The sequence below is a fragment of the Triticum urartu genome, chromosome 7A (assembly GCF_056163025.1).
Source record: "Triticum urartu cultivar PI428250 chromosome 7A, HENAU_Tu73, whole genome shotgun sequence".
Taxonomy (NCBI): domain Eukaryota; kingdom Viridiplantae; phylum Streptophyta; class Magnoliopsida; order Poales; family Poaceae; genus Triticum; species Triticum urartu.
In genome coordinates, this window is record NC_141879.1 from 526,614,314 (window position 1) to 526,635,276 (window position 20,963).

Consider the following 20,963-nt stretch of genomic DNA (forward strand, 5'->3'; position numbering starts at 1 on the left):
GTCTCTTGAAAAGGGCAAGCTTGAAAATCCCGGGGCTACGGAACCAGGAGCCTCGCCATGTAGCCAGCGATCCATCCAGAAGATTGCGAGGCGGCCATCACCCAAACGTATTGAGGAACGGCTCGAGAAGAGTTGCTTATCCGTGGCATCGGTCGGCGTTGAGGAACCCTTCCAAGGGCGTGATACGTCTTCAACGTATCTATACTTTTTGATTGTTTCATGCTATTATATTATCTATTTTGGATGTTTAATGGGCTTTGTTATGCACTTTTATATTATTTTTGGGATTAACCTACTAACCAAAGGCCCAATGCAAATTGTTGTTTTTTTGCCTATTTCAGTGTTTCGCAGAAAAGGAATACCAAACAGAATGAAACCTTCGAGAGAGTTATTTTTGGAACAAACGCAATCCAGGAGATTTGGAGTGGATGTCAAGGAAGCAACGAGGCGGCCACGAGGCAGGAGGGCGCGCACAGGGGGGTAGGCACGCCCCCACCCTCGTGGGCCCCTCGTGGCTCCACCGACCTACTTCTTTCGCCTATATATACTCATATACCTAGAAAACATCCAAGAGCACCACGAAACCCTATTTCCACTGCTGCAACCTTCTGTACCTGTGAGATCCCATCTTGGAGCCTTTTCCGGCGCTCCGCCGGAGGGGGAATCGATCACAGAGGGCTTCTACATCAACACCATAGCCTCTTCGATGATGTGTGAATAATTTACCACAGACCTTCGAGTCCATATTTATTAGCTAGATGGCTTCTTCTCTCTCTTTGAATCTCAATACAAAGTTCTCCTCGATTCTCTTGGAGATCTATTCGATGTAATTCTTTTTGCGGTGTGTTTGTCGAGATCCGATAAATTGTGGGTTTATGATCAAGATTATCTATGAACAATATTTGATTCTTCTTTGAATTTTTTATTCATGATTTAATATCTTTGCAAGTCTATTTGAATTATCAGTTTGGTTTGGCCTACTAGATTGATCTTTCTTGCAATGGAAGAAGTGCTTAGCTTTGGGTTCAATCTCGCGGTGTCCTTTCCCAGTGACAGCAGGGGCAGCAAGGCACGTATTGTATTGTTGCCATCGAGGATAAAAATATGGGGTTTATACATATTGCTTGAGTTTATCCCTCTATATCATGTCATCTTGCCTAATGCGTTACTCTGTTCTTATAAACTTAATACTCTAGAGGCATGTTGGATAGCAGTCGATGTGTGGAGTACTAGTAGTAGATGCAGAATCATTTCGGTCTACTTGTCGCGAACGTGATGCATATATACATGATCATGCCTAGATATTCTTATAACTATGCACTTTTCTATCAATTGCTCGACAGTAATTTGTTCACCCACCGTAGAATTTGCTATCTTGAGAGAAGCCACTAGTGAAACATATGGCCCCCGGGTCTATCTTCCATCATATTATTTTCCTATCTACTTGCTATTTCTGTCGCCGTTTATTTTGCAATCTTTAATTTTCAATCTATACAACAAAAATATCAAAAATATTTATCTTATTATCTTTATCAGATCTCACTTTTGCAAGTGGCCGTGAAGGGACTGACAACCCCTTTATCGCGTTGGTTGCAAGGTTCTTGATTGTTTGTGCAGGTACGAGGGACTTGCGTATAGTCTCCTACTGGATTGATACCTTGGTTCTCAAAAACTGAGGGAAATACTTACACTACTTTGCTGCATCACCCTTTCCTCTTCAAGGGAAAACCAACGCATACTCAAGAGGTAGCAAGAAGGATTTATGGCGCCGTTGCCGGGAAGATATATGCACAAGTCAAGACATACCAAGTACCCATCACAAACTCTTATCCCTCGCATTACATTATTTGCCATTTGCCTCTCGTTTTCCTCTCCCCCACTTCACCTTTGCCGTTTTATCCGCCCTCTTTTTTCATTCGCCTCTTTTTCTTGCTTCTTCTGTGCTTGTGTGTTGGATTGTTTGTCACAATGGCTCAAGACAATACTAAATTGTGTGATTTTTCCAATACCAACAACAATGATTTTCTTAGCACTCTGATTTCTCCTATTACCGATGCTAAATCTTGTGAATTAACACCGCTTTGCTGAATCTTGTCATGAAACATCAATTCTCTGGCCTTCCTAATGAAGATGCCGCTACACATCTAAACAACTTTATTGATTTGTGTGATATGCAAAAGAAGAAAGATGTGGATAATCATATTGTTAAATTGAAGCTATTTTCGTTTTCGCTTAGAGATCGTGCTAAAACTTGGTTTTCGTCTTTGCCTAAAAATAGTATTGATTCATGGAATAAGTGCAAAGATGCTTTTATCTCTAAGTATTTTCCTCCCGCTAAGATCATCTCTCTTAGAAACGATATTATGAATTTTAAGCAACTTGATCATGAGCATGTTGCACAAGCTTGGGAGAGGATGAAATTAATGATACGTAATTTCCCTACTCATGGATTAAATTTTATGGATGATCATACAAGTTTTTTTATGCTGAATTGAATTTTGCTTCTAGAAATTTTTTAGATTCGGCCGTGGGAGGCACTTTTATGGAAATCACTTTAGGAGAAGCTACTAAACTCCTAGATAATATTATGGTTAATTATTCTCAATGGCACACCGAAAGATCTACTAGTAAAAAGGTTCATGCAATAGAAGAGATTAATGTTTTAAGTGGAAAGATGGATGAACTTATGAAATTGTTTGCTACTAAGAGTGTTTCTTCTGATCCTAATGATATGCCTTTGTCTACTTTGATTGAGAATAATAATGTATCTATGGATGTGATGTGAATTTTGTTGGTAGGAACAATTTTGGTAACAACGCATATAGAGGAAACTTTAATCCTAGGCCGTTTCCTAGTAATTCTTATAATAATTATGGTAATTCCTACAACAACTCTTTTGCAAATTTTAATAAGATGCCCTCTGATTTTGAGACTAGTATTAAAGAATTTATGATTTGGCAAAAGAATTTCAATGCTTTGCTTGAAGAAAAATTGCCTAAGATTGATGAGTTGGTTAGGAACGTGGATAGAATTTCTCTTGATGTTGATTCTTTAAAACTTAGATCCATTTCACCTAAGCATGATATCAATGAGTCTCTCAAATCTATGAGAATTTCCATTGATGAGTGCAAAGAAAGAGCCGCTAGGATGCATGCTAAAAAAGATTGTTTTGTAAAAGCGTGTTCTTCTAGTTTTCATGGTAACAATGATGAAGATCTAAAAGTGATTGATGTGTCTCCTATTAAATATTTGTTTGCCAATATGAATATTGATAATGATGAGACTGGAGATGCACTACTAGGAAAAGGGCTACTAATGACGCAACAGTTTTGCCTACTAATGGCGCATCACTGGTGCGCCATTAGTATCTGGTATACTAATGGCGCATCACTGGTGCGCCATTAGTATAGGCCACTGGTGCGTCATTAGTATTTTTGAATTTTGAAGTCGGGAAAATAGTAGTGGTGCACCGTCTAACCCCCACCGTGCGCCATTGCTATTTTTGAATTTTGAATTTGGATCTGGATCGTGATTTTTTGCCCATTTTTTGCTCATTTTTTTGCTCGTTTTTTGGCACGATATTATTTCAAATTTTGTTTCTGTTTTTGGATCTTGTACGTTCTTTTGTCGTGTTCTTTTGCCGGAGAGGAGTTCGCCGGAGAGGAGGAGGAGGAGGTCACTGGAGAGGCGCTCGCCTACATCGCCGGAGAGGAGGAGGAGGAGTTCTCCAGAGAGGAGGAGGAGGAGGTCGCTAAAGAGGAGTTCACCGGAGCATCGGAGAGGAGGATGGAGAAACCATGAGGGGATGGGAGGAGAGGAGGGAGGAGGAGCTCACCGGAGAGGAGGGAGGAGAAACCGTGAGGGGAGGGAAGGGGAGGAGAGGAAGGAGGAGGAGGTCGCCGGAGAGGAGGAGGATAGTATGGTGGAGGAGAGAAGGGAAGATGGAGTGGAGGAGAGGAGGAGATGGAGTGGAGGAGAGGTGGAGTGGAGGAGAAGAATGAAGAGGTAAGGAGGAGAGGACCACGACCAGCCATATATACGGCATAGTAATGGCGCACCGCGGGCAGGTGCGCCATCACTAACTTTTTTTTTTTATTTTTTTGACTTATTTTGAATTTTGAAGGTGGGAAGATAGTAATGGCGCACCATGGGTAGGTACGCCATTAGTAAGTTTGAATTTTTTTGCCTCTCCAGATCTTAAAAGCCCCGTATCTTTTTTTCTGTTAGGTTTTTGAGGATTTTGAAAATGTTTAACGAGGTTCCCCCAGTTAAATTCAGATGTAACTTTTTGAGTAGATGATTTTTCATATAAAAAACTTTTTCATCCGAGTTCGTACGCAAAAGTTATGCCTATTTTACAAATTCTCGAGAGATTTCGCAAATAAAGTCGAAATTCATATTTGTAAATTTTCACAACAACTAGACCACATATCACATGGGAAACTTATTTTCTTTTATTTTTTTGACATTTCCATCATTTTTTTATTTTTTAAAACTGAAAAGGCGGTCCGGGGGGGGTGCATTCGGTGAAAGTGGTGGCCAAGTTACTAATGGCGCACCGTGGGATTGGTGCGCCATTACTAGTTCAACTAGTAATGGCGCACCATTCCCACGATGCGCCATTAGTAGTTTTGAAAAAATTTAATTTTTTTTACTAATGGCGCACCGTGGATGTGGTGCGCCATTAGTATTTGGACACTAATGGCGCACCAACACATGGCGCGCCATTAGTATATAGTAATGGCGCACCACATGTCTGGTGCGTTATTAGTGTCAATTCTATCTATAGCCCTTTTCCTAGTAGTGATGAGCCAACTTTAGTTAAAAGGCGTCCCAATGATTCAGAGTTTTTAGATCTTGATGCAAAAATTGGTAAAAGTGGGATTGAAGAGGTCAAAACTTTACATAGCAATGAACCCACTATTTTGGATTTCAAGGAATTTAATTATGATAATTGCTCTTTGATAGATTGTATTTCCTTGTTGCAATCCGTGCTAAATTCTCCTCATGCTTATGATCAAAATAAAGCTTTTACCAAACATATCGTTGATACCTTAATGCAATCCTATGAAGAAAAGCTTGAATTAGAAGTTTATATCCCTAGAAAACTTTATGATGAGTGGGAACCTACTATTAAATTAAAATTAGAGATCATGAATGCTATGCTTTATGTGATTTGGGTGCTAGTGTTTCCACGATTCCAAAAACTTTGTGTGATGTGTTAGGTTTCCATGAATTTGATGATTGTTCTTTAAATTTGCATCTTGCGGATTCTACCATTAAGAGACCTATGGGAAGGATTAATGATGTTCTTATTTTTGCAAATAGGAATTGTGTGCCCATAGATTTCATTGTTCTTGATATAGATTGCAATCCTACTTGTCCTATTATTCTTGGTAGACCTTTCCTTAGAATGATTGGTGCAATTATTGATATGAAAGAAGGAAATTTTAGATTTCAATTTTCATTAAGGAAGGGCATGGAACAATTCCCTAGAAATAAAATTAAATTACCTTATGAATCTATTATGAGAGCCACTTATAGATTGCATACCAAAGACGGCAATACCTAGATCTATTCTTATTTTTATGCCTAGCTAGGGGCGTTAAACGATAGCGCTTGTTGGGAGGCAACCCAATTTCACTTTTGTTTCTTGCTTTTTGTTCACGTTTAGTAATAAATAATTGATCTAGCTTTTGTTTAGATGGGGTTTTACGTTTTTAATTAGTGTTTGTGCCAAGTAGAACCTTTGGGAAGACTTGGGGGAAGTCTTTGCTATCTTGCTGTAAAAAACAGAAACTTTAGCGCTCACGAGATTAGCTGCCATTGTTTACTAGAGAGTGCGATTAGGTTGATTCTTTTTGCAGATGATTAATAGACAAATTCCCCATGTCCACCAACTTATTTAAGAATTTTTGGGGTTACAGAAGTATTCGAAACCTATAGATTACTACAGACTGTTCTGTTTTTCACAGATTCTGTTTTTCACAGATTCTGTTTTTCATGTGTTGTTTGCTTATTTTGATTAATCTATGGCTAGTATCGGGGGGTATGAACCATAGAGAAGTTAGAATACAGTAGGTTTAACAACAATATAAATAAATAATGAGTTCATTATAGTACCTTGAAGTGGTGGTTTGTTTTCTTATAGTAACGGAGCTCATGAGATTTTCTGTTGAGTTTTTGTGTTGTGAAGTTTTCAAGTTTTGGGTAAAGATTTGATGGATTTTGGAATAAGGAGTGGCAACAACCTAAGCTTGGGGATGTACATGGAACCCCAAGGTAAAATTCAAGGACAACCAAAAGCCTAAGCTTGGGGATGCCCCGGAAGGCATCCCCTCTTTCGTCTTCGTCCATCGGTAACTTCACTTGAGGCTATATTTTTATTTACCACATGATATGTGTTTTGCTTGGAGCGTCTTGTATGATTTGATTCTTTGCTTATTATTTTACCACAATCATACTTGCTGTACACACCTTTTGGAGAGACATAGATGAATCGGAATTTATTAGAATACTCTATGTGCTTCACTTATATCTTTTGAGCTAGATAATTTTGCTCTAGTGCTTCACTTATATCTTTTTAAGAGCATGGTGGTGGTTTTATTTTATAGAAATTATTGATCTCTCATGCTTCACTTATATTATTTTGAGAGTCTTATAGAACAGAATGGTAATTTTCTTTGGCTATAAAATCAGTCCTAATGTGATGAACATCCAAGTTGGGTATAATAAAAACTATCATATAAAGTGCATCGAATGCTATGAGAAGTTTGATTCTTTATGATTGTTTTGAGATATGAAGATGGTGATATTAGAGTCATGCTAGTTGAGTAGTTGTGAATTTGAGAAATACTTGTTCTAAAGTTTGTGATTCTCGTAGCATGCACGTATGGTGAACCGTTATGTGATGAAGTCGGAGCATGCTTTATTTATTGTTTGTCTTCCTTATGAGTGGCGGTCGGGGACGAGCGGTGGTATTTTCCTACCAATCTATCCCCTAGGAGCATGTGTGTAGTACTTCGTTTCGATAACTAATAGATTTTTGCAATAAGTATGTGAGTTCTTTATGACTAATGTTGAGTCCATGGATTATACACACTCTCTCCCTTCCACCATTGCTAGCCTCTCTAATACCGCACACCTTTCGCCGGTATCATACACCCACCATATATCTTCGTCAAAACAATCGCCATACCTACCAATTATGGCATTTCCATAGCCATTCCGAGATATATTGCCATGCAACTTACCACCGTTCCGTTTGTTATGACACGTTACATCATTGTCATATTGCTTTGCATGATCATGTAGTTGACATCGTATTTGTGGCAAAGCCACCTTTATAATTCTTTCATACATGTCACTCTTGATTCATTGCACATCCCGGTACACCGCCGGAGGCATTCACATAGAGTCATATTTTGTTCTAGAATCGAGTTGTAATTTTTGAGTTGTAAGTAAATAAAAGTGTGATGATCATCATTATTAGAGCATTGTCCCAAGTGAGGAAAGGATGATGGAGACTATGATTCCCCCACAAGTCGGGATGAGACCCTGGACGAAAATAAAAAAAGGGAGAAAAGAAAAAAAGGCCATAAAAAAGAGGCCATAAAAAATAGGAAAAGGCCCAAACTAAAAAAAGGAAAAAAGAGAAATGAGAGAAAAAGAGAGAAGGGAAAATGTTACTATCCTTTTACCACACTTGTGCTTCAAAGTATCACTATGATCTTCATGATAGAGAGTCTCCTATGTTGTCACTTTCATATGCTAGTGGGAATTTTATATTATAGAACTTGGCTTGTATATTCCAATGATGGGCTTCCTCAAAATGCCCTAGGTATTTGTGAGCAAGCGAGTTGGATGCACACCCACTTAGTTTCTTTTGTTGATCTTTCATACACTTAGAGATCTAGTGCATCCATTGCATGACAATCCCTACTCACTCACATTGATATCTATTGATATGCATCTCCATAGCCCGTTGATACTCCTAGTTGATGTGAGACTATCTTCTCTTTTTTTGTCTTCTCCACAACCACATTCTATTCCACATATAGTGCTATGTCCATGGCTCACGCTCATATATTGCGTGAAGATTGAAAAAGTTTGAGAACATCAAAAGTATGAAACAATTGCTTGGCTTGTCATCGGGGTTATGCATGACTAAATACTTTGTGTGATTAAGATAGAGCATAGCCAGACTATATGATTTTGTAGGGATAACTTTCTTTGGCCATGTTATTTTGAGAATACATGATTGCTTTGTTAGTATGCTTGAAGTATTATTATTTTTATGTCAATATACAAATTATGTCTTGAATCTTTCGGATCTGAACATTCATGCCACAATAAAGAAAATTACATTGAGAATTATGCTAGGTAGCATTCCACATCAAAAATTCTATTTTTATCATTTACCTACTCGAGGACGAGCAGGAATTAAGCTTGGGGATGCTTGATATGTCTCCAACGTATCTACAATTTTTGATTGTTCCATGCTATTATATTATCTATTTTGGATGTTTAATGGGCTTTAATATACCTTTTTATATTATTTTTGGGACTAACCTACGAACCAAAGGCCCAGTGCAAATTGCTGCTTTTTTGCCTATTACAGTGTTTCGCTAAAAAGGAATACCAAACGGAAGGAAACCTTCAGGAGAGTTATTTTTGGAACAAACGCAATCCAGGAGACTTGGAGTGGACGTCACGGAAGCAACAAGGTAGCCATGAGGCAGGAGGGCGCACCCAGGGGGTAGGTGCGCCCCCACCCTCGTGGGCCCCTCGTGGCTCCACCGACCTACTTCTTTCGCCTATATATACTCATATACCCCGAAAACATCCAAGAGCACCACGAAACCCTATTTCCACTGCCGCAACCTTCTGTACCCATGAGATCCCATCTTGGGGCCTTTTCAGGCGCTCCACCGGAGGGGGAATCGATCACGGAGGGCTTGTATATCAACACCATAGCCTCTCCGATGATGTGTGAGTAGTTTACCACAGACCTTCGGGTCCATAGTTATTAGCTAGATGGATTGTTGTCTCTCTTTTGATCTCAATACAAAGTTCTCCTCGATTCTCTTGGAGATCTATTCGATGTAATTCTTTTTGTGGTGTGTTTGTCGAGATATGATGAATTGTGGGTTGATAACCCACAAGTATAGGGGATCGCAACAGTTTTCGAGGGTAGAGTATTCAACCCAAATTTATTGATTCGACACAAGGGGAGCCAAAGAATATTCTCAAGTATTAGCAGCTGAGTTGTCAATTCAACCACACCTGGAAACTTAATATCTGCAGCAAAGTGTTTAGTAGCAAAGTAATATGATAGTAGTGGTAATGGTAGCAAAATGTAACAGTAGTAAAAGTAATGTTTTTGGTATTTTGTAGTGATGATAGCAATAGCAACAGAAAAGTAAATAAGCGGAGAACAATATATGGAAAGCTCGTAGGCAATGGATCGGTGATGGAGAATTATGCCTGATGCGGTTCATCATGTAACAGTCACAACCTAGGGTGACACAGAACTAGCTCCAGTTCATTGATATAATGTAGGCATGTATTCCGACATGCTTATGGAAAAGAACTTGCATGACATCTTTTGTCCTACCCTCCCGTGGCAGCAGGGTCCTTACGGACACTAAGGGATATTAAGGCCTCCTTTTAATAGAGTACCGGAACAAACCATTAACACATAGTGAATACATGAACTCCTCAAACTATGGTCATCACCGGTAAGTATCCCGATTATTGTCACTTCGGGGTTAACGGATCATAACACATAATAGGTGACTACAAACTTGCAAGATAGGATCAAGAACACTCATATATTGATGAAAACATAATAGGTTCAGATCTGAAATCATGGCACTCGGGCCCTAGTGACAAGCATTAAGCATAGCAAAGTCATAGAAACATCAATCTTAGAACATAGTGGATACTAGGGATCAAACCCTAACAAAATGTAACACCCGGGATGTAATTTACCTTATATGTATCCCAATTCTTGCTGTTTCCGGCCTAAGTTATTTTATTTTCCTTGGTGTCGGATTTTTGTCTCCGTGTGTTGTTGTCGTTGTCATGCATCTCATATCATGTCATCATGTGCATTGCATTCGCATACGTGTTCGTCTCATGCATCAGAGCATTTTCTCCGTTGTCCATTTTGCATTCCGGCGCTCCTATCTCCTCCGGTGGTCCTTTCTACCTTTTTTCGCGTGTGGGGGTAAAACATTTCCAGATTGGACCGACACTTGCCATGCGGCCTTGGTTTACTACCGGTAGACCGCCTGTCAAGTTTCGTGCCATTTGGACTTCGTTTGATATTCCAACGGTTAACCGAGGGACCGAAAAGGCCTCGTTTGTGTTGCAGCCCAACACCCTTCCAATTTGGCCCAAAACCCACCTAAAATCCCTCCGTCGTCTAGAGCGTTCGATCACGATCGTGTGGCCGAAAACCGCACCTCATTTGGAGCTTCCTAGCTCCCTCTATGCCTATAAATAGATCCCCTCACAAAAATCCCGGGTCTCTTCCTACCCTAACCCTAAATTTCGTCTCTCCGTGTGCCGGACGTGTCCGCTCCGCGCCGGACGGACCGCCGCCGCCGTCCACGCCCAACCAGGGCATGACACGTGGCTCGGCCACCTCCTCACCCGCGCGGCCCGCCGGAACCCGCCGCGGGCCCTCCCGGCCCACTTCGCCTCCACCGCCGCGCCGCTCGGCCATCGACGCACCCCGCCGCCTAGCTCCTCGCCGCGCCGCCCATCTCCTCTCTCGCCGGCGGCCGCCACCTCGCCGCGCCCCGCCGCGGCGGCCCCGCGACCCCGTCGCCTCGGGCGTCGGAGACCTCCACGCGCCCCACCGCCCGCGGCCAGTGCCGCCCTCGCCCCATCGCCGGCGTCAAGCCCTCCGGCGAACCCCTCTCCTCCGGCCGCCGTCAACAACCTCGGCAAGTCCGCTACAGTGCAGCTCCGGTGAACGTCGTAATCCGCGCCGATCCGGATCTGGATCTGGAGTATCACCCGGTTGACTTTTTCATCCCCGAACCCTATTTTTTGCAAACTTTGGCATGCTATAAGTCTTCATCCGTAGGTCCGATTCGTGCGTGTAGCATATCAAAATGTTCGCCTCGACAAATACATCATTTCATCTCACTGCATCATTTTCATTTGAGCTCATCTTGATGCCCGAAATGCTGTTGGAAGAGGGCTATATGGTGAATTTGTCAGATCTGTTTCAGCGAATAGCTATTTGTCATTTTCTCCATGTTTAATGTGTGCATGCTATGCTCCTGAGCTCTACATGTGTTTTTTTATATGCCATGCCATCTTTAAAGAGGTGCTTGCCATGTATTTGGGTGATATTTGTGGTGACTAGCACAAGCTTGTAAAGTAGCGTAATCGGTAACGCTGTTTTCAGGGACTTAGAATTTCACTAAGTCCTTGTTCTGTTTTTGTCGTTATGCCATATGTTCATGTTGTTTCCTAGTGATTCGCACCTCTTTTGAGGATGATTAGTAAGGATGTTTTGTTAACATTGTGGTGCGCTATCCATTCATGCCTTTGTTTGCATTTATGGAGCACCCTAGCTTGAGTCAATCGAGCCCTACTTTTGCTATAAAGTGAATCCTGGCAGATTGTTGACATGTTTAGTGATTTTGCCGAGGATGTTCTATTGATCCGTGCATGCTATTTTGTTGTTCTTACCATTTCTAGCTTCTATGCCATGTATTCTTGATGGGTGTATTATTAATATGTCATGCCATGATCTGTAGTGTGTGCATCGAGCTCGTAAACATGCCTACTCGTTAACTGATTTGCATGCTCCAGTTTTTCACTAAGTCTGAATCTGTTTATGTTTTTGCCATGTTCACATGCTTTCAATTGCATTTTATAGTCCCTTTTGGCTCAAGGTCACTAAAGGACTTTTGTTAAATGCTTTGAGTAGCTTCATGCCATGCCTTGCTTTGCCATGTTAAGTTCCTGTAGCATTTAGTTTTCATGCTCTAAAGTGTGCTTCCTGATGATAAATTCCAGACTTGTGTTAATTTCACTAAGTCTGAAACCTGTTATCATTTGCACTTTTGCCATGCTTGTTTGGACCTGTTAAGGGATGAATTAGCCGTAGCTCAGTGTTCATCTTTTGTCAAGATTCATGAGTGGATCCCTGCCATGTATTTTGTTGTCATGTTTGAGTGCTGTAGAATATTTATCTTGATGCATTTAGTTGGTCATTTGCTGATTATCGCAGACCTGTGCCATATTTGTTTTGCTTGCCATTTCCAAACCGTGCATCCGATTCCGGTGATCTTCATATCGATTTCAACCGAAATCACCTCACCTTTCCAGTGGCACTCTTGAATTTCCAAGTTGAGGTCAGGTTCAATCATTCCTTGTCAAATCTTGCATATGCATCACATACCGCATCCCGCATATCATACCATGTTTGCATCATGTTGTTTGAGCATTGCACGTGGTTGATTGTGTTCCGTTTGCTTGTTGTTCTTATTTGGGTAGAGCCGGGAGACGAGTTCGTGAACGAGGAGCCCGTTGAGTTCGCTTACGAGGATCAAGTCAACACTGACAACTTTGCAGGCAAGATGATCATACCCTCTAAATCACTTCTATCTTTGCTTGCTAGATGCTCGCTCTTTTGCTATGCCTATGCTACGATACCTACCACTTGCTTATCATGCCTCCTAAATTGCCATGTCAAACCTCTAACCCACCATGTCCTAGCAAACCGTTGATTGGCTATGTTACCGCTTTGCTCAGCCCCTCTTATAGCGTTGCTAGTTATAGGTGAAGCTTGGAGATCGTTCCTTGTTGGAATATTGTTTATTGTTGGGATATCACCATATTATCTTGTTATCTTAATGCATCTATATACTTGGTAGAGGGTGGAAGGCTCGGTCTTTTTTCCTAGTGTTTTGTTCCACTCTTGCCGCCCTAGTTTCCGTCATATCGGTGTTATGTTCCCGGATTTTGCGTTCCTTACGCGGTTGGGTTATAATGGGAACCCCTTGACAGTTCGCCTTGAATAAAACTCCTCCAGCAATGCCCAACCTTGGTTTTACCATTTGCCACCTAGCCTCTTTTTCCCTTGGGTTTCCGGAGCCCGAGGGTCATCTTTATTTAAACCCCCCCGGGCCAGTGCTCCTCTGACTCTGAGTGTTGGTCCAAACTAGAGCCCCTTGCAGCGCCACCTCGGGGAAACTTGAGGGCTGGTTTTAGTTGTACGGATTGCTTATCTGAGTGTGCCCTGAGAACGAGATATGTGCAGCTCCTATTGGGATTTGTCGGCACATTCGGGCGGTGTTACTGGACTTGTTTTACCATTGTCGAGGATGTCTTGTAATCGGGATGCCGAGCCTGACCGGAATGTCTCGGGAGAAGGAATATCCTTCGTTGATCGTGAGAGCTTGTGATGGGCTAAGTTGGGACTCCCCTGCAGGGATTTGAACTTTCGAAAGCCGTGCCCGCGGTTATGGGCAGATGGGAATTTGTTAATGTCCGGTTGTAGATAACTTGAAACTTAACTTAATTAAAATGAATCAATCGCGTGTGTAACCATGATGGTCTCTTCTCGGCGAAGTCCGGGAAGTGAACACGGTGTTGGAGTAATGATTGACGTAGGTTATTCTAGGATCACTTCTTGATCATAGTTGTTCGTCCGTGCTTTGCCTTCTCTTCTCGCTCTCTTTTGCGAATAGGTTAGCCACCATATATGCTAGTCGCTTGCTGCAGCTCCACATCATACCTTGCCTTACCTATAAGCTTAAATAGTCTTGATCGTGAGGGTGTGAGATTGCTGAGTCCCCGTGACTCACAGTTTACTTCCAAAACCAGATGCAGGGACTGATGATACCGTTCCATACGATGCGCTTGAGCTCAAGTGGGAGTTCGATGAAGACTCTCGTTGTTACTATGTGTCTTTCCCAGATGATCAGTAGTGGTGCCCAGTTGGGGCGATCGGGGATTTTGTCACATGTGGATGTTGATCTTTATTTTGGTACCGTAGTCGGACCATGAGTTTATTGGATGATTGTAATGTTATTCATGTATTTGTGTGACGTGGCAAGTATAAGCCAACTATGTACCTTTTCCCCTTTTATCTATTTACATGGGTTGTTGTGAAGATTACCTTACTTGCGACATTGCTTTCAATGCGGTTATGCCTCTAAGTCGTGCTTCGACACGTAGGAGATATTTGCGCATCGAGGGCGTTACAAGTTGGTAATCAGAGCCTTCCCCGACCTTAGGAGCCCCCTGCTTGATCGAATCGTTGGCGTTGTTGAGTCTAGAAAAATGTTTTGAGTCATTTAGGAATTATATATCGGAGAGTTAGGAATTCTTTTTACTCTCCAGTCCCTTCATCGCTCTAGTAAGGCATGCTGACGTAGAGTTTTGACTCTTCTCTTCTCAAATTTCACTAAATTTTTTTTAGGATCACGCGGGTATCTTGGAATCGTTTCGATCGATTTGTGGCGAGAACATCGATCGATTTGTGGCGAGAACATTGTTCTTGGTGCCTCCTGTCATTTAGGGGTTGTGGCAGTGTCCCGGGGAGTTGAGCTCCGAGGTGTTGTCGTCACAATTTTATCGTTGAGATTTTGGAATACCTGAGTTTTGCCGACATCGAAAATCTCTTTTATGCAGTTGTTGGTGAGATAACCTCGACGCCACCCAGTACTGGGGCGGGAGTTCGGGAGTATTGCCATAACTCGTATAACGGATGCTTTTCGAAGGTTGAGGTAAATGATTTCTGAAGGTTTCTCGGTTATGTGTTGAAGGATGGATACATCTGGATGTAGGATTTGCTAGATTTGGGTGAGATATTATGCTTCCCCTGTATCCCCAACACCTGATTGCATAACCGGAAAGGTTCAGGAGTTTCATAGGTGGGAATTCTTGTAGCTCTAGTTCTTCTTCCATGGATATTTGGTTTGGGATTGGGTAATCCTCACCAAGTATTCATTCTTGTCCATACCTTGTTTTTTTTTTCTTCTACCTCAACTCTAAGTGGCTTCTCAATTTATGGATATGTGACCATTTCGATTGGAATGCATTCGTTCATTTTGTTCGGATGAGAAGACTATATGTTGCAATTTCAACCCGTTTGATTCAGCTTCAATATTTGTCTGTCAATGTGCTAACGGATGTCAACCTCTTCAGGATGGCTCCTCCAACGCGCACGACTCCGAATCCTGATCCGCCACCACCACCTCCACCTCCAGAGGCATGGCAAGCTGTGATGGCCGCTACCAATGCAAACACGCAGCTGATCATGCAACCTCTTCAATAGCGCAACCAAGGGAACCAGGGTCATGGCAACAATCAGAATCAGTTTGCTACACTCAACCAGTTCCTTGCTAACCAGCCAAAGACCTTCAACAATTGTGTTGAGGCAACAGACGCTGATGATTGGCTCATGGACATATGCAAGCATTTCGAGTGCAGTAACGTTAGGCCTGAGGACTTTGTCAAGTTCGCTTCCTTCCAACTCAAAGACCAAGCTGCAGAATGGTTTCAGCAGTACAAAGATTCCAGAGGAGGCCGTGTGATTACTTGGGATGAATTCCGTCAAGACTTCAAAGCTCATCATATTCCTCAGAGTGTGGTTGAAAGCAAGCGTGAGGAATTCCGCAACCTGAAGCAAGGCACTATGTCTGTTTACGAGTACAACAAAATGTTTTAGAAGCTCGCCTGTTTTGCTAAGCAGGACGTCCCTGACGAGAAGAGCATGATATATCAGTTCAGGGGTGGTCTCAGAGAAGAAATCCAGCTAGCTCTCGTCCTCTTTGAGCCCAAGAGGTACGATGACACTAGTAGAAAAGGGGGCTTTGGTCCAGGCCGGGTAAGCCCATTAGTCCCGGTTCAGTCCAGAACCGGGACCAATGGGTGCATTTATCCCGGTTCGTGCGGCTAAGGCATTAGTCCCGGTTCACCTGGGCCCTTTAGTCCCGGTTCGTGCCACGAACCGGGACTAAAGGGTGCGATGTCCATTGGTCCCGGTTGGTGGCACCAATCGGTACTAAAGGTTAGACCTTTAGTCCCGGTTGGTGCCACCAACTGGGACTAATGTGCTTTGAGGCATTAGTACCGGTTCATGGCACGAACCGGTACTAAAGGTCCCATTTTCAAACTCCCCCCCCCCCGTGGACCGCCTTTTTAGTTTTAGAAAAAACAAAAGAAAATGATGGAAATGTCAATAAAAATAAAATAAAATAAGTTTTCCATGTGATACGTGGTCTAGTTGTTGGGAAAATTTACAAATATGAATTTCGACTTTATTTACAAAATCTCTCTGGAATTTGTAAAATGGGCATAACTTTTGCATACGAACTCGGATTAAAAAGTTTTTTATATGAAAAATCATCTACTCGAAAAGTTACATCCGATGGAGATGGCCAAAGGCCTGTTTGCAAATTTGTAGAATCCTCAAATTCCAAAAAGAAAAAAAGTTATGCTCAAATTTCAGTTTTTTTAAATTTTCAGTAAATCTGGTCAAACTATGGTCAAACTACTTATTCAAGAAGTATTAGTGTTACTAAATAATTATTCAAGAATATTAGTGTTATTAAATAATTATTTCACCTTTTTTGAATTTTGGTCAAATCTGGTCAAAGTATGGTCAAACTATGGTCAAACTGTGGTCAAACAATGGTCAAACTACTTATTCAAGAAATATTAGTGTTACTAAAAAATTATTGTTTTTTAGAACAATAGTTTTAAACTCAAACAGTGAAATATGTGACTTCATGCTCAAGCTAAATTCCTGAGGGTTAATAGGATTGACATCTTACTATTGTCAGGAAAACAACAAGTGCAGACTTGGAAACGAGGGAGAATAGAACCCGGAAGTTAAGCATGCTCAGGCTGGAGTAGTGAGAGGATGGGTGACCGTTCGGGAAGTTAGATAATTTGGAATGATGAGGGGTGATTAGAGATTAAATTGAGCAGCGATGAGGGGTGATTAGAGATTAGAGGTTAAAATAATTCAGAAATTTGAAAATAAAAAAAATTTCAAAAAAAAAATTTCAAAAAAAAATCAGAAAATTTCCTTTAGTACCGGTTGGTGTTACCAACCGGGACTAAAGGTGGACCGGCCACGTGGAGGGCCTTTAGTCCCGGTTCTGGATTGAACCGGGACTAAAGGGTCAGGGCATTAGTACCGACCCTTTAGTCCCGGTTCCAGAACCGGGACTAAAGGCCCTTACAAACCGGGACTAAAGGCCCTTTTTCTACCAGTGTGAGTTCTACAACATGGCAATGAAGCAAGAGACTACTCAACTGAAGTGCAATGCTTCCAAGAAGCGAGTCAGAGATGCAACTCCTTCTTCCTCAACTCAAGTGGCTAAGCAGCAGAAGTATTGGCTTCCTCCTCCTCCGTTCCGTCAGCCTTATCAGCAGAAGAGCAAAGGTGGCAGTGGATCTTCCCACCCACCCAACCCTGGCTTTCAGAACAAGACTTCATCTCAAGCTCCAAGATCAAGTGCTCCGTATCACCGTCCGCTCTCGGAGGTCACGTGCAACAAGTGCCAACAGAAGGGTCACTATGCCAACAAATGCTTCAATCAGAGGCGTCTCCCTCCTCCTCCTCCTGTGAGATCGGCAAGTATAGCTGTGGTCAAGCATAACCCCGAGCACGCCAAGGTCAATTTGATGAATGCAGCTCAGGCAGAGGACTCGTCAGATGTCGTCATGGGTAACCTTCCTGTTAACGATGTTCCTGTAAAAGTACTTTTTGACATTGGTGCATCACATTGTTTCATCTCGAGACCTTTTGCATCTAAGCATGATTTTGTTACTCAAGTGTTGCCGAAACCGTTGGCTATTGTCTCTCCGGCCCGTCAGATGACTTCTTGAGTATGCGTTCCGGATGTTTCAATCACATTGGGTGACTATAAGTTCTTATCTTCTCCAAATGTTCTTGGTGACTCAGATATTGATCTTATTCTCGGAATGGATTGGCTTTCTAAGCACAAGGCTCAGCTTGATTGTGCTGCCAGGCAGATTCAATTGACTCATTCGTCTGAGGATGTAATTGTCTTTGCCGCAAGGGATGATACAATCCGTCTGTTTTCTCTCAATGGGAAGGATGAACTGGATGCCATCTCTCAAATTCCAGTCGTTTGCGAATATCAAGACGTCTTTCCAGAAGAGCTTCCAGGAATGCCTCCGCACCGGCCAGTTGAATTCGTCATCGATCTTGAGCCTGGAACGGAACCTGTTTGCAAACGTCCTTACAAGCTGGGACCCAAAGAGTTGAAGGAGCTGAAGAAACAACTCGATGAACAAGAGCGTATGGGTCTCATCCGACCTAGTTCTTCTCCGTGGGGTTGTGGAGTTCTTTTTATGAAGAAGAAGGATGGAACGGACCGACTTTGTGTTGACTACCGTCCATTGAACAAGAAGACTATAAAGAACAAGTACCCACTTCCCAACATCAACGAGCTGTTTGAACAACTCAAAGGTGCTCAAGTATTCTCCAAGCTTGATCTCCGTATGGGCTATCACCAGATCCGAATTCGTGAGCAAGATATCCCCAAGACGGCATTCAGAACAAGCTATGGTTCATATGAATACACTGTCATGTCTTTTGGCCTTGTCAACGCTCCGCCGACTTTCTCTTGCATGATGAAATTCATCTTCAACCCCTACACAAATGATTTCGTCTTGGTCTACCTCGATGACATTTTGGTCTTTTCCAAGAACAAGAAAGATCATGCCAAGCACTTGCGTTTGGTGCTCGATAAATTCAGAGAACATCAGTTCTATGCCAAGTTTTCAAAGTGCGAGTTTGGCTCGATGAGGTTCTCTATCTTGGGCATATCATCTCTGCCAAGGGCATAGTGGTGAATCCTGAGAAGGTGTCTGCAATTGTGAATTGGGAACCACCTCAGAACGTGAAGCAACTCCGCAGTTTCCTTGGTCTTGCAAGCTACTGTCGAAGGTTCGTTGAGAACTTCTCAAAGATCACGAAGCCTCTTTCCAACCTTCTCCAGAAGCACGTCAAGTACGTTTGGTCTCCAGAATGTGACATCGCTTTCAACACCCTGAAAGAGAAATTAGTCACTGCTCCAGTTCTGACTCCTCCTGATGAATCCAAACCGTTCGAGGTCTTCTGTGATGCCTCTCTTCAAGGTATCGGTGCAGTGTTGATGCAAGAGAAGAGAGTTGTGGCTTATACCTCTCGCCAGTTGAAGCACAATGAAAAGAACTACCCCACTCATGACCTTGAGTTGGCGGCTGTTGTTCATGCCCTTTTGACTTGGAGACATCTCTTATTGGGAAGAAAAGTGGACATCTTCACTGACCACAAGAGTCTCAAGTACATCTTCACTCAGCCTAATCTCAACCTCAGACAGACTCATTGGGTCGAAATGATTCAAGAGTATAATCTGAGTATCGAATATACTCCAGGAAAGGTCAATGTAATTGCTGACGCATTGAGCAGGAAGGCTTACTGCAACAGTTTGATTCTCAAGCCTTACCAACCCGAGCTTTGTGAAGCTTTCCGCAAACTCAATCTGCAAGTTGTTCCTCAAGGTTTCCTCGCCAACCTTCAAGTCTCTCCTACTTTGGAAGATCAGATTCGCGAGGCTCAACTTCTTGATGCTATGGTGAAGAAGGTGAAGATTGGGATTGCCAAGAGTTAATCCAAGTACAAGTGCTATCGCCTTGATGACAAGGATACCCTCTTCTTCGAGGATCGCATTGTTGTGCCTAAATGTGACCTTCGTAAAGTCATTATGAACAAGGCTCACAATTCACTCCTCTCTATCCACCCTGGAAGTACAAAGATGTACCATGACCTCAAGCAGGCGTATTGGTGGACTCGAATGAAGCGCGAGATTGCTCAGTTCGTGAATGAATGTGATGTCTGCAGAAGAGTGAAGGCAGAACACCAATGACCAGCTGGTCTCCTTCAACCTCTTGCCATTACAGAATGGAAGTTTGACCACATTGAGATGGACTTCGTGATGGGTTTTCCAAAGTCCAAGCGTGGAAATGATGCTATATTCGTTGTCATCGACAAACTCATTAAAGTGGCTCACTTCCTGCCTATCAAAGAGTCTATCACTGCAGCTCAATTGGCGGAGCTGTATACCTCTCGGATTGTCTCTCTACACGGCATTCCGCAGTTGATTTCTTCAGATCGTGGCAGCATCTTCACCTCGAAGTTTTGGGATTCTTTTAAGAAGGCCATGGGCACCAACATCCGTTTCAGCACAACTTTTCATCCTTAAACTAGCGGTCAAGTCGAGCGTGTCAATCAGATTCTTGAAGATATGCTCAGGGCTTGCGTTATCTCTTTCGGTATGAAGTGGGAAGATTGTCTTCCATATGCCGAGTTCTCCTACAACAACAGCTTTCAAGCGAGTTCGGGCAAGGCCCCATTTGAAATTTTCTATGGCAGGAAGTGCCTTACTCCTCTTAACTGGTCAGAGACCGGTGAACGTCAACTTCTTGGAAATGACTTGATCACAGAGGTAGAAGAGATGTGCAAAGTCATTCGTGATAACCTCAAAGCAGCGCAATCGCGCCAGAAGAGCTACTATGATAGTAAGCATCGTGATTTGGCTTTCGAGATCGGAGACCATGTTTACCTCCGCGTCTCTCCAATGAAAGGTACTCGTCGCTTTGGCATCAAAGGGAAGCTTGCCCCTAGATACGTGGGTCCTTTCAACATCGTCAGCAAGAGAGGCGATCTCGCCTATCAACTCGAGCTTCCCTCCAACTTTGCAAACGTGCATGACGTGTTCCATGTCTCTCAGCTCCGCAAGTGCTTCAAGACTCCTGACCGCACCGTCAACTTCGAAGACATTGATCTCCAATAAGACCTTTCTTATCATGAGCACCCCGTTGCTATTCTTGAAGAAACTAAGCGCAAGACTCGCAATAAGTCTATCAAATTCCTCAAAGTCAAGTGGTCACATCATTCCGACCGTGAA